This window comes from Cuculus canorus, chromosome 26 (genome assembly GCF_017976375.1).
Source record: "Cuculus canorus isolate bCucCan1 chromosome 26, bCucCan1.pri, whole genome shotgun sequence".
Classification (NCBI taxonomy): domain Eukaryota; kingdom Metazoa; phylum Chordata; class Aves; order Cuculiformes; family Cuculidae; genus Cuculus; species Cuculus canorus.
Window position 1 is genome coordinate 6,087,217 of NC_071426.1, and position 14,801 is coordinate 6,102,017.

Below are 14,801 nucleotides of genomic sequence, written 5' to 3' on the forward strand. Positions count from 1 at the left end.
AGTGTGAGAAAATGCATCATGGTAGGCATTGTGAATAGAATTGGTCTGTGCCACCTTACTTGTAGCTTCTCCAGCACATACAGAATGAGAAAAAGACCACCAACACCCTGGCTCACCAATGAGCATGAACACGAGTGCTGTTTGAAAAGCATGGGGCTCTGCAGGAGTGTTGCACCTCAACAGCCCCGTGTTTTAGTGATAAAAGATACCCAGGTGCTTCCTTATCTCCTCTCCTGCGAACTTGGCTATGCTCCAGGAGAGGGGGACAATGAGCAGCTGACACCAGAGCTCCCACAGTTTTGGAATGATTTAAGTTGTTTATTCAATGATATAAAAGCTGGGCCCTTTTTCCTATTATCTTTGGAGACTCAATTTAGGAGTGGATGCACAGTGTGGAACCCCCAACTGTCCAGGGACCAGCTATCCAAATCTTCACTGCAAAAGGAGCTCCTGTGGCAACTGCAGATGTGGGTGATGATAGTAGGACATTTGGTGAAATATATTTCTTAATTACTATACTTATTCTCTGGTAGTAATTGATCAGATGCATTGCCTTAAAAGCTGTCCAGTTATTTTGTTGTTAATCACTATTAATAATTTGTTACCTTTCCTGTAAAAAGTGTGGTAAAACTTGATTTCACAGACTATTCAAGAGCTTGGGCTTATATGCTGATCATAATTGCACAATGCGGTCAAACAAGGGTCCTGTGGTTTCCTGGGCACGCACAGTGCATTTTGGAAGGTACAAAGGCCCTTCTTTATTTTGTCTCCTGTGAGGCTTTGTTTTACAGCCTTGTCTATCACTGCCCATAATTTCAGGTGAGTTTTCTGTGTAATTAGTACATGGCAGAAAGTAGCTATAAAGCATTGATTTTTCACCGCCAATGGATTCTTATCTCAGAATTATCCAAGTCTGACAGGTCAAAAATCCCTGTGTTTATGAAGCAGTTACAGCAGGCATTAATTTTCATTGACGTGCAGACAGGAATACAAATCACAAAATAAATTTATCCCAACACTGAACTGTTCCACCCCTACATCTGAACACATATATAAGGTAGACAGTTCACATCACTTTTCATTCTGCCTGCACCAGCGGCAGCTCTGCGGTCAAGATGAAACTGACTGTGAGTATGCCGGCTTCTTTATTCCTTGTAAACTCAAGCTCTGATCCAAATCCATTGCCTTTCTCTCTCAGAAGCGCCTAGGACCGCTTAGAGCAAAAAGATAATCCCTGGGGAGATGCCTCTCCTCTCGAGTGAGCAACTCTCACCCTGTTCACCTGATCAGACCAAGAAGTCAGGATCTCTTTCAAGGTTTAACTGCATTTATTCAGCCTAGAGGAGCCCCAAGCCATGCCCACTGTCATGAATGCCTTTGCCAAACCGGAGAAACGCAGTGATGGATCAACCACTTTTTTGGAATGCCTAAGCAGAAGGAATTAAATTCCTTCTCCCTGCTCTTCTAAAATACCGGTAAATGACTGTACAGGTCTCAGGAGCAGCTTCAGATTCAACTCTTTCACAACCCAACCAGCCATGTGCCTCGCTTGCATTCTTTCAGGGTAAAGCGAGGATGGGTCACTGTCAGTGACTACTGTAATTCCAAGTCTGAAAGCACAAACATCTCCCAGGCATGCAGTTAAACACCAGACTGGGAAAAAGGCACTAGGATTCTCATGATCAGGTTTGTCAGCCAGGCCTGCAGTTACACTTTTCTTTATCATTTCCATTTCAGATTGTGATTACCGTCCTCCTTGGACTCCTGCTGACTCCAGCCCTTGCTGATGTCGTGAGTAGAGGGACCAAGTTATGCATAAGTCGTTGCTCTTTCCACAGTCCTTGCTATTTCAGTTTTCCTTGTTTCTTTCCCCATCCCGCTGCAGGAAAGGAATCCCACATTTCTTTCACACATAAAACTCCAGCCCCACAGATGGCAGCTGTATGATACGGAAATTATTTGTTGAGTCTATAAAACCATTTCCTAGGGCTACTCCAGAATGCCACAGCCTTTCTTCTGGGTGAATTTAAAACTGCTGTGGTCACCAGTGTTGCTCCCTGCGGGCCAGGATTTGTTCTGTTAGAGCAGTGATTTTCTAAAGCTTTTGGGGACACAACTGACAGTCTAAAAGTGGTGATTCATTTTCGTTTCTAGAATTGGAATACAGAAGGTAATCAGCACGCGAATGGAAATTACCAAACCATAAACGAGTTCGCCGAAAACATTAAAACAATAAGAAAACAATTCAAAGTTGATGGAAGGCACCAAACTCTGACCCTCAATAAGCAACAGCACATTGCAACTATCCAGCAACAGAGCACCCATCGATCATGGAAAACCATTTTGAACTACAATTCGGTGAGTGGCAAGGAGCACACTTTCTCAGAAATTGCACATGGAGGGCAGCTCCTCTAACAGTGACCATAATATAGCACTTGCTTCTTTATTCTTAACAGTTTGAGTCTCAGGTTTGAGGGGAAAGATATCTCCATTTATTACTCCATAATACAGAGTTTATTCCAATCTTAATTCTTAAGCAGTCGAATTCCTACTTGCCAATGATTTTATTTCACAGGGCGTAATTGCAAGCAAAGTGCTGCCACAGAGAGTTTGCTACATTTCCAAAGTGAGCAGAACAGAGCTGCCAAACTTTGACGCACTTCCCAGACTGGCTGAAGAGAGCACGGTAAGACGAAAAAGGAGTTGTTACTTGCAAATTTGTACAGTAACACAAAGATGTCAGAGATTGTGCTATTTTTTAAAGCTTTTAAACTAACGGTTACTTTTGATGCCGTTCAGATCGTAGGTGCATCGAAGTCAATGACATTCGACATTAACACAATCTGAAGGCATTGAAAAGTCAGAATGCCCAGTTTCAGATACTGAGGTGGAGGCGTTTCATGGTGTTTTTTAATGTTATATAATGAGTAGGTGCATCATCCCCTGTTCCCCGACATCCCAAACTCCATTTCCTCTGAGGAACTTTAGGTCTGCAGGTTGCTAAGAAACAGCTTATAGCAGGAAACTTTCAGTGGCAGTAATTATTTTTGGTCAGCTGTTTCTAAATTTAGCTTTGAATCACTCCAATATGAAAACTGATTTTTCATTTCGGAGCAGTGCTGTGCAGGCGCAAGTGTTCAGACCCCATTTTCCTCACAGGCGTAAGAGAATATCTCTACAGGCGGCAGCCTCCCCTCTGTATTAATTGTGTGAACCAGAATAGGAGTCGCATGGCTGTAGCTGAATGAGGAGAGACTCAGACCACCAGGAAACTTTGGTCATAAAAGAAAGTACAGGCATCACAACACTGTTCCAACAACAAAGCACTCGAGGAAAAAGTCATATTTGAAATCCGTTTGACACAAAGTACCCAGAGCAGTTCAGAGTAATCTGTTCTCCTAGAACTATCAGGGTTCTCAAAGAGGTCACAAGCTCAGCTCACCAATGATGTCAGTGTAAATCTATCTGCCAAGGGGTGCTACCGCCCTCTTGGGTTCTGCTTTAGAAGGCAGAATGACTAGGCTTCTGCCATGCCTCCCGGTTACAGCCAGAGCACCTCGAGGGCAAGACAGTAGAGAGTGGCTTTGGAGGAGGTCTGTGTTTAAGCACTGGCTGCCCCACTCTCTTCCTCTGCAGCTCTTTCATTGAGCTTCCAGTGCTCTTGAGCCTCCCTCCACCCTGGCTCCCTTGGACAGATCAGCCACAGGAGCTGTCTTCAGGCCTTGCTAATGGTCCCCTGGTCATGCAGGGCATTAAGAGACTGCACTAAACACAGTTTGGGTGAAACACCAAGCACTGAGCCATCGTTCCAGTAATAGGAACGTGCATAGCATTAAATGTATCAGGGCACTGATCTTGCTGAATTATGTTATTTGATGTTTAGCACCTGAAAGGTCAAAAACAACCTGCACAGGAGATCTCATTCATCACCAAGACACGTGTCCATGACCTCAGGTCTTATGGTCGAGACATCTTTGCTCTGTGCAGAGGACTCCCCACCTACGTGACATTTAAAGTTATCGGTGAGTGAAAGCAAATAGATTCTGTCTATAACCAAGCGGGATTTTTTTTTCTCCTGGGGAATAACACACAGGTGCTGCTGTTCAGCAAGAGAGGGACACGAATAAAGAACCTCAAGGACTTGCAAGAAAGGGTTCAATATATCTGCAGATCAGGATTGGAAGACTGTTGAATTGCAACCTCCAAAACTGATCTGATCCAACCCCTAACGATCTCTTTTAGTCGGGTTTAAAGTGGCTTAATTTTTGGCCCAGAATTTTGCAGTGTGCCCTCACCTGCAATGCCAGGGTACAGGAAAAGGGCTGTTGTGGCAATGAAGGCCCGGCCTCATTGGGTGCTCTAACGAAACCCCCTCGTTAGGCACAGGCAAGGCTTTATACACCCTTATCTCCTCTTTAGGAGCTGCCCCGGTGATTTGCCACCCCTAAGGATCTCACAGCTGCAGCAATTAGGCCTAACTCGGCTGCCTACAATTCTTCTCACAGAAAGTTCCCACAATTCCCCTTTCTTTGTTTACAACTCGTAAAGCATTAACTTTCTGCTGCAGGTCTTTGTTTCTTTTTCTAACCTGTCCGCAATGACTCCGCTCAGTCTTTGACATTAGTTAGTTGACACACCTTTCATTCAACTTCTCTTTTTCTTTCTCACAATTAAGATGACTTCTTCAGCTTTAACCCTTTCTAATCTTTCAGTTACGTTTCCTTTATACTATTTAAAAGCTCTTACCAGCTTATCCACATCCAACAAAGCGTCATTTCTTCCCTGCTCTGCTCTCTTTCCTCACGTTGATTGTGGTCTCGTTTAAAATGTCCCTCTTTGCCACACGTGTAACAGAGGGTCTTTCCGCCCTGGTTTGGAGCCCGAGCGGCAGCCGCTAACTGTGCTTGGTAGAACCCCACCTGCTGCCACGCCTGAAGCACATCAACAATTGCAGGATTCTTTCAGACCCTGCGGTATTTGCCCGCGTTCTCCACCAGCATCTTCTATCGCTAACTGCGAAATTAAAGCCTCTTTAGCTTTAGGTCTCCAGTTCAAGTCCCGAGTCGTTGCTTATCATACTCGGCACCCCGTGTTTTACAATCTAGTTTAAAGGTATGGAGCGCAGACCGCTCTCCTCGCGGGCCCCATCCCGGTCCCGCTCTGGGTCGCTCACCTTCTTTCAGGCGTTCTATCACTTCAGTGCTCCTCACTGGCTTTATCACGTTCAACCGAGCGCCGCCAGCGCTGCTGCTCCTCAGCGATTCTTCCCCTGACCAATGTCAGGCCGTTGCCTCCAGGGTTCGCGCCATTTGTAGAGATCAATGGAGCCTCTGTTTGGGTGCTCCAGAAACCCCCTCATTACGCACAGGAAAGGCTTTAGCTGCCCTTAGCGCCTCGTTAGTGGCTCCCCTCGGGATTTGCCACCTCTAAGGATCTCACAGCTGCAGCAAATAGGTCCAACCCAGCCTGCAACAATTCTCACACATGAAAGAGCTGCTGTCCTTCAGTTCCGAGGCTGATGATCAGGTCCTGAGGAATCCCACCAAACACTCGTGTTTTGCTACACTAAGCCAAGTTGCCTCATTCCCTGTAGGACTGCCACAGGTGGAATGATCGCATTGCACTTCACAGCATTCTCTGACACTATCAAACCCTCACAGGGGCTGCTCTCTGGCACTGACACAGCCATGTGACACACAGCGATATATACGACCAGTACAGATTGTCATAGTGCCCCTCTGTGCTTATTCAGTGTCTGGAGTGGGACGAGTTGTTATGTGGAGGAGTTAATCCTGGAGCAGCAGCAAAGAACTCCGAGCTGTACTGCAGGCAGATAGTCTGCAAGCCCTGTTATGAGAAAGCTGCTCTAGAGATCAGGCAGAGGATGTTTTGTTCTGCCCTGGCAGCATCTGCGCCTCCTCACTGTGTGCTCTGCTTTAAGGGTTCCTGAGGTGGCTGCATTTGATCAAACACGCCAGCGCGACGTCCCTGGTATTAAGGGCTGCTAAGGAATGCCCAGGGCACTTAACGCCACCTCAGCTGTTTCCTCATGTTATTTGTTCTTTTCTTGTTCCCAAAGGACCTCAAAAACCACACAGTCCAGAATCATGCCTTACAATTGATGTCCTGCAACTTTTGGGCCTTCAATACTGCCGTCGGCCTGAGCAGACCATGATGCAAGGCCTTGAAACCAACTGAACTAAGTATGGATGCTCAATAGCTGCTGCACAAAGCCAACCCCAATGCTGTTCTTCCCCGGCACCTCCTCTTTTGAGAGTTTTGTTCTTGGTGATTGAGATGCTGAAACAGATCAACTGGTGACCATTTCTTTCAATTAAAGAGCTTTAGCATGGATTGTCTCTGGCTGCTGTCTCATTTCCATACCCTTGATCAACTAGGAACACATCCATAAAACTCTCTGGATTGCAAATCTTCTGTCCATTTTGAAGCCTTTGAAAGCTCTTTTCAAAGGCTGCTCGTAACCCAGGGCACATCCAGTGAGGTGGGCAGAGTGTGTTCAGCACAGATAAGACCCATAGACTTATAGACTTTCCTTTCCCTTTTCAGGGAAAGATGCTTCACATTGAAACCTTGCTTCATCCTGCAGGAAAGGTAGAAAGAAAGAAAGAAAAGGAAGGAAGGAAGGAAGGAAGGAAGGAAGGAAGGAAGGAAGGAAGGAAGGAAGGAAGGAAGGAAGGAAGGAAGGAAGGAAGGAAGGAAGGAAGGAAGGAAGGAAGGAAGATGCAACAGCTATGTCTTTTCCAGGGAAGAGGAGTAGGGTTGGTAGAATTTACAGTGTTGTTCTGTGCCTAAAACAGAGTCCTTCATTTGTTCCAGTGTGTAGCAAGGACCCGTTAGAGGCAACGCCTTCAGCCCTCAGGTGGATGACGCTTTGCTTCAAAGATGTGTACGCAATGTAAGCACAATACTCAATCCCCATAAGACAGTGCAGGATCCTCAGCTGTCTCCTCCCAAACACTTCCAACTCAGTCCTGGAGATGCAAAAAAAGGCTGGCTTAGTTTTCCTTCCTTAATGCTGCAATGGCACATAATGGGACATTTATTCCATTTATCGTTTTGCCTGACAAGCTGAGGAAACCAATCTGCATTAGAGAGAAAGCTTCCTATTTTATTTCACATGGTACGAGCAGTACATTTTCCTCTCCAGGAAAGAGCTACATCCGCATGCAGAGTTATCAGCCCCAGCTAAAAAACCCAGTGTAACCAACTCCACCCACCAGAGGCAGGACAGCCTTAGGGACTGCAGCGAGGCAAATGCAAGCCAAGTCAGATCAAAGAACCAGAGCACTCCAGGGAAGAAAACCCCTTTCTGGGCACTGGCTGTCATCTCCTTTGTCCAGCTGAAAGGGAAAGGCACAGGGCTCCTGCCCAGGGCACCTGCCCTCCTGCCCCAGGGGAGGCAGGGGAGCTCTGCTGCTCTGGCAGCGCTGAGCTCAGCGACACTGCTGGGAGAGGCAGTCAGTGGCCTTTAGGCCATGACAACAGGGGCGTCGTTCCTGTACAGTGACGGTCTGTTTGGGAGGGGCGTCGTTCCTGTACAGTGACAGTCTGTTTGGGATAATAACGACCATCAGTGCAGGCAATTTGTTACATCTCCATGATGCCTGCAGGCTGCAGGAACAGCTTCCCAGAGCACCATGAGAAGTACGGAACGTGACTTTGAGACTTGACAGAAGCCAGTATCCCTCATACAGGTCAGAGAGTTGTGGGCATCATCAGATTTGTCCTTCATGTGGAAAAACAATGAAAGACATCCTCAGCTGAGGGCTGGAGAAGGAGAGAAAGAAGTACATCATTGTGGTGGACTGGGCCAGAGCTCACTGTACGTGTAACACTAAACCTGCAGGGCACTCTGATTGCCACGTGGATTTTAAATCAACAGGATGAAAGCCAGAACCAAGCAGCAGAAGGGGCTTTGCCCTGTGCCTTCCCAGTCAAGGTGAAACGCAAAAAATCCTTCTAAAGGCTGTAAATGGCACTTGCATGCTGACCTTAGGATTGCTAAAGCAAGAAGGCATAGTTGTTGTGTCCTCCTTTCTTTTGTTCTACGCTTTCCTGCAAGATGAAGCAAGGTTTTAAAGTGAAGCATCTTTCTTTGAACAGGGAAAGGAAAGGTTTAACTCTGTATGCCTCATCTGTGCTGAACACACTCTGCCCACCTCACCGGGTACGCCTGGGTTATGAGCAGGCTTTGAAAAGAGCTTTCAGAGGGCTCAAAATGGGCAGAAGATTTGCAATCCAAAGAGTTTTATGGATGTGTTCATTGTTGATAAAGGGTATGCAAATGAGACAGCAGCCAGGAACCAAAGCAGAGCACTGCAGTGAGGAGGTGGCAAAAAATGAGTGTTTGTCAGGATTCCTTGGGAACTGATCATTAGTCTGTGAATGGCAGGACAGCGGTTCGTTGGACAACCTTATTCCTGTACCCTGGCATGGCAACTATGAGGTTTTTGATTTATGTCTGTCTCTTGTTGGAAAAGCAGCATTTGTGTGTTTTTCCCCAACGGGAAAAAATGCCTGGTTAGTTATAGAGAGAATCCATTTGTCTGTACTCACCATTAACTTTATAAGCCACATAGGTGGGGAGTCCTCTGCACATAGCAAAGATGTCTTGACCATAAGACCTGAGGTCATGGATACGTCTCTTGATGATGAATGTGACCTCCTTTGCAGGTTGTCTTTGACCTTGCAGGCTCTAAGCATCAAATAACACCATTCAACAAGATCAGTGTCCTGATCCATTTAATGCTATGCACGTCCCTATTACTGGAACGATGGCTCGGTGCTTGATGTTTCCCCCAAACCATGTTTAGTGCAGTCTCTTAATGGCCTGCGTGACCAGGGGACCATTAGCAAGGCCTGAAGACAGCTCCTGTGGCTGATCTGTCCAAGGGAGCCAGGGTGGAGGGAGGCTCGAGAGAAGCTCAATGAAAGAGCTGCAGAGGAAGAGAGTGGGGCAGCCAGTGCTTAAACACAGACCTCCTCCAAAGCCACTCTCTACTGTCTTGCCCTCGAGGTGCTCTGGCTGTAACCGGAAGGCATGGCAGAAGCCTAGTCATTCTGCCTTCTAAAGCAAGAGGGTGGTAGCACCCTTTGGCAGATAGATTTACACTGACATCATTGGTGAGCTGAGCTTGTGACCTCTTTGAGAACCCTGACAGTTCTAGGAGAACAGATTGCTCTGAACTCCTCTGACTGCTTTGTTTCAAATAATTCCTGAAAGCCTTCTCAAATTAGCTTCTATCTTGCTGGTAAGCAAAGTGGTGACATAAGCTTCAGGGAGCACCAAAATGTTCTTTGCTGCAAGCCAGTCTTCAAATTCAGCTAGAGGTGAATGTTTCTGCTCAAGCTGGCACATGTGTGACTCCTCCCTGTTTTCTTTCCCACCATCCCTTCTTTCTCTCTAAAGCCAGGATTTTTGTAGGCACTCTGTTCTCAGATTTCAGGGGAAGTCTGTGTCTGCAAAGGACTGGCATGTGGAATGCCAAGAGAGTTGTTCACGGTGTCTGTGGTAAGTCTGGGAGCTGAACTCAGGCTAATGTGCTGCTGAGTTCTTATGACAAAGTTTTGGAAGCTTGAAATCTTATTTAAACCTTTTTCCTCATTACTGGATTGTTTCTCCTTCCTCATCACCAACACTGAAAAGTCATGAACGCTTTCCACTAGAGCATCTGAAAATGGGCATTCTGACTTTTCAATGCTTTTTGATTGCGGTGATGTCAAATGGCACTGACTTTGATGCAACTGCATCATCAACGGTGCATCTGAATGGCCTGGAAAGAAATTGTTGGTTTAAAAGCTTTTGAAAACAGCACAGCCTCAGACATCAGTTTACTCTGCATTACAGAACAACTTTGCAAATAACAACTCCATTTTCACCTTACCATGCTCTCATCAACCAGTCTGGGAAGTTCACCAAAGTTAGGCATCTCCATCCTGTTCACTTTGGAAACGTAGCAGATTCCCTCTGGCAGCACTTTGGTGGCAACTGCACCCTGTGAAATAAAGTCATTGACAAGCAGGAATTTACCTCTTCAAGGCCTAAGGTTGGAATAAAGTCTCTAATAAAATAGTAATAAATGGAGATTTTATCCCAAACCTGGGACTCAAAACACTAAGAATAAAGAAACAAGTCCTGTGTTTTGGTCAGCTTTAGAAGAGCTGCTCTCCTTGTTCATTTTCTGGAAACACGTGCAGTTTGCCACTCACCGTATCGAAGTTTCCAATGATTTTCCATGACCCCTGTGTGCTCTCCTGCTGGATACTTGCCACACGCTGTCAACTATAGATAGTCAGAATTTGGTAGCCTCCATCAATAGGGATTTGCCTTGTTTGTGTTTCATCAGCTAGGAATCCCTCATTTACAGTTTGGCCACCTGAACTCCAGTTGTTGTAATATCCACCATTGAAATTCTAGAAACCAAAATGAATCAACACTTTTAGACTGTCAGTTGCCTCCGCAAAGCTATAGAAAATCACTCTTCTGACAGAATAAATCCTGGTCCACAGGGAATGCCACTGGTGACCACAGCATTTTCAAAGTGACGCAGAAGAAAGACTGTGACATTCTGGAGCAGCTTAAGAAGTGGTTTTATAGACTCAATCAATAATTTCTCTACCTTACAACTATTGGGGCTGGAGTTTTATGTGTGAAAAAAAGTGCAAGATTCCTTTCCTCCAAAGGGATGGGGAGAGAAGCAAGGAATATGCAAGAAGCGGGGACGATGGAAAGAGCAAGAACTTATGCATAACTTTGTCATTCTACTCACAACATCAGCAAGGGCTGGAGTCAGCAGGAGTCCAAGGAGGATGGTAGTAACAATCTGAAATGGAAATCAGAAAGAAAAGTGTAACTGCAGGCCTGGCTGACGAACCTGGTCACGAGAATCCTAGTGCCTTTTTCTCAATCTGGTGTTTAACCTGGGAGAAGTTTTTGCTCTCAGATTAGAATTACAGTCGTCACTGAGAGTGACCCATCCTCGCTTTACCCTGGAAGAATGCAAGTGAGGCAGACTGCAGGTTGAGTTTTGAAAGAGTTGAATCTGAAGCTGCTCCTGAGATCCGTACAGTCGTGTATGAGTATTTTAGAAGAGCAGGGACAAGGAATTAAATTCCTTCTGCTTAGGCATTCCAAGAAATTGGTTGATCAATCACTGCATTGCTCCAGTTTGGCAAAGGCATTTACAACAATGAGCATGGATTTGGCTTCCTGAAGGCTGAATAAATGCAGTTAAACCTTTAAACAGATCCTGACCTCTTGGTCTGATCAGGTGAACAGGGTGAGAGTTGCTCACTCGGGAGGAGAGGCATCTCTCCAGGGAGTATCTTTTTGCTCTAAGCGGTCCTAGGCGCTTCTGAGAGAGAAAGGCAATGGATTTGGATCAGAGTTTTAATTTGTAAGGGATAAAGAAGCCGGCATACTCACAGTCAGTTTCATCTTGACCGCAGAGCTGCCGCTGGTGCAGGCAGAATGAAAAGCGATGTGAACCATCCACCTTATATATGTGTTCAGATTTAGGGGTGGAACAGTTCAGTGTTGGGATAAATTTATTTTGTGAATTGCATTCCTGTAAGCATGTCAATGAAAATTAATTTTTGCTGTAACTGCTTCATAAACATGGGGATATTTGACCTGTCAAACTCTGATAATTCTGAGATAAGAATCCATTTCCAATGAAAAGTTGAGTATACTTGACAGTAACTTTCTGCTGTGTACTAATCACACAGAAAACTCACATCAAACTATGGCCAGAGATAGCCGAGGGTGCAAAATGAGGCCTCACAGGAGACAAAATAAAGAAGGGCCGTTGTACCTTCCACTGTTCAGCCTGGAGAAGAACAGCCTGAGGGGGGACCTCATAGCAGTTTAGTGCTATGTCCTTGGTTCTCAACAGGCAGCAGCGCTCACAGGTGCTTGTATGGCACCAGGCTGTGGTCAGGCTCAGAGCACAGTGCCCACTGCCCATGGCTGAGGTGCGGGAACTGCGAGGCTGGGCCAGGTGGGGAGCAGCCTCGAGGCAGGAAGGGCCGTGAGTGGGAAAAGCTTGATCTGCCGCAGGACTTCACAGGACTGGGAGCCTCTGTTCCCAAAACAGTGCTGTCAGAGCCGGTGTTCGGCATCCCAAGTGGGAATACTGTGTTAAACCCCTCAGAGATCTGGTTCTCTCACATTCATGAGCTTCTCATGGAGTCTGTGAGGGCATGTGATGGCATTTCTTAGATTCTGGTGTGGCTTTTTAATTCCACTCAATCGCCTTCTTGAACTTTCTGTGCCAGTGCAGAGAAATCATCAGTTTTTCAGGTGTTTTTACACATAAAGGCAATTGAGTCTTCAAATTCTGCTGATGTGGGGAGAGAGAAAAACCTTGGGAAAAAACCCAATCCTTTAAGAGGGAGAACTTTCCCCCCTGAGCTTTTGATTTCAGATGTGGAGCAGACCCATGCAATATCCATGGACGTGTTCACCTCTTGGCAAGAGCTGGAAGATGGGTGCTGCTGGAAATACCCCTGCTTCACGGTCATGAGCTTGGAGTCTTGCACGTCTCACGTTCCCCTGCACTCTCACCAGCCAGATGTGCTCTAACTTTATGTCACTTGCTGAGAATACTGACTTTCATGTCAGTTGTGGATAAGAAAATATCACCCTTTCAACATTCTATAAGCATGTCGCATCCTCGGAACAGAGTGCTTCTCTCTTTCACGTTTGAAGACGCCTTTGGAGAGAAGTAGCTGCTCATTTCACCCATGCACCCCAGCCCTTGTACTCCCTGCAGAAATCACTAATAATTTGCTGAGCACCAAGAAAGACTCAAAATAATTCATAAATAGTCCAGCATTAACAGTTCTATGAGAAAGTGATACACATACTTAGAGCGAATTTCATTGTGATGGTAGATGAGGCAAGACCTGCTGGCAGTTGATGTGTACTCTTACACAGAGTCTTTTTTACAGTAATATCCCACAGTTAAATTGTAAATTGGCTTTTCCGTATTGGCACATGCCCTGTGTTCCCTAGAATTCCGACCAGTTTTCTGGGGAAGTGGTCTGATAAGAGGAGGCTGTGCTACCAATCTGATTGAATCCATTGCCTACAGTAAGAGGAAAGAAAGCATGTTCCTGGTAAGTTCAAATTATTTGATACTGACTTTTAAATGGGAAAAAAACCCCAAACTCATAATTAGAGAACAGATGCCTGATAGAATTTGCCGTGGTGCTTTGTGCCTACATGGCAAAGGACTCACCCTGGTATTTTATCCACAGATATATACATCTATTAAGTAAACGGAGGTGTTAATCTTCCAATGTTAAACATGTTAAGTGAGTCCCTGGCAATCAGGATGTTGGTTCTAACCAATAGAAATGACTGAGTTCTTTCATGAGCCTTCGTTTCTGAGCTTGTTCCCTTGGGATCTGCTTCCCTCTCTTCAGGCATGTTCTGCATCTTCGCAGAGCCTCCTCACGAACATGGTACCTGATTAAAGACTAAGAGCTGATTCTAGAAAGGGGCTATAACTGGAGAGAACAACATCTGAGTAAGGGAGGAGCCGTAGCAGTGGGGATTTTGTGACAACTCTTATTCAGAACGTGGGTTTTCATATTTGCCTGAATTGGATAAAGCTCCATTCTGTGCAGCTCTGCTCCCTCCTGCTGGTCACATGTGCTTATTGTTTTGCCTGAAAAGCTGTGGAAACCAAACTGCAGAACAGTGTCTCCTCAATGTTGTTTGCATATTCAATTGCCAAAGTCAGGCACACATTTCTAGATAATCAGCATTACCTTAGACTTCATTGTTTCAGGATTCCTGCCCCTTACTGACTCCAAAGGGTCAGTTACTGCTCTCTAAACACGTGATCAACTGGAACAGGCTCTGACGGGGAATACAGAGTTTGCAGTCTGGTGAGTAACAGACGACTGAGAGTCCGGACACCTCTGCCGTGGCCTGGACTTGGTCATCGGAGCATTCTGAGGCTTAAGCTCGGGTTCTTAGAAAACACTTTTAACTGAGTGCTTTCATTTCCAATGGGTGGCCAAACTCAGCCACCCAAGTTTTGGAAACACTGAAAACCAGAAGCCCCTAACGATCTCCTCAGCATCTGCTCCAAACTCAGAGGGTGGGAACCAGGTTGAGCATCTTTGTCTGAATTCAATTAGAGAGAAATCTTCTACTGATTACAGACGCCCCTTTGAGAAGCCTGCGAGGAATTTTGTCTGGCTAGAAGTCAAGCTTTGGGAACAGCTTCCTGAAGCGCCTTGAGAAGTAGGGAACGTGACTTAGAGACCTTGACAGAAGGCAGTATCCCCTGTACAGGTCAGAGAGTTGTAGGCCAAAAGGAATGACCCCAAAGACACCCAAGTGCTCATAAAGCCCACTTGATGCTGCCTCATCTCACAGACTTTCAGCAACGAGTCCCTCAGATCTGCAGGTGCTCACCCTCAGCTGGGGCACCATCACAGCTGCATCAGCAGAAGGTTCTCCTAAGCCAAGGCTCTAACAGCAGCCTTGCTCCTGTTAGTTCTAGACAACCTGGACACCCTGACACAGACCTTTTGCCAGGGCAGTAACCAGCTCTGCTACTGCTCTCCTTTCCGACTAAGAGATACACGGAGAAGCCAACCCCTATGCTCCCAGCTCCCCTAGAGCTCAGGTGGGGAAGTCCAGAACAGCCACTACCAAAGATCTGGTTCCTTTCCTACCTAGCCTTAGAGAAGCCTGGACTTCCAAGGGATCTCCACTCTGTTCAGCTCTGCCCAGGCCTCGGCAGCAGGAGCCAGGAGGTACC

General features: G+C 46.1%; 1 pseudogene; it reads right to left on the reverse strand.

The window, feature by feature from the left end:
* Positions 1 to 8,542: 8,542 nt before the first annotated feature.
* LOC128854655 (gastrokine-1-like) lies at positions 8,543 to 11,218 on the reverse strand (annotated as a pseudogene).
* Between the last annotated feature and the right edge of the window lie 3,583 nt (positions 11,219 to 14,801).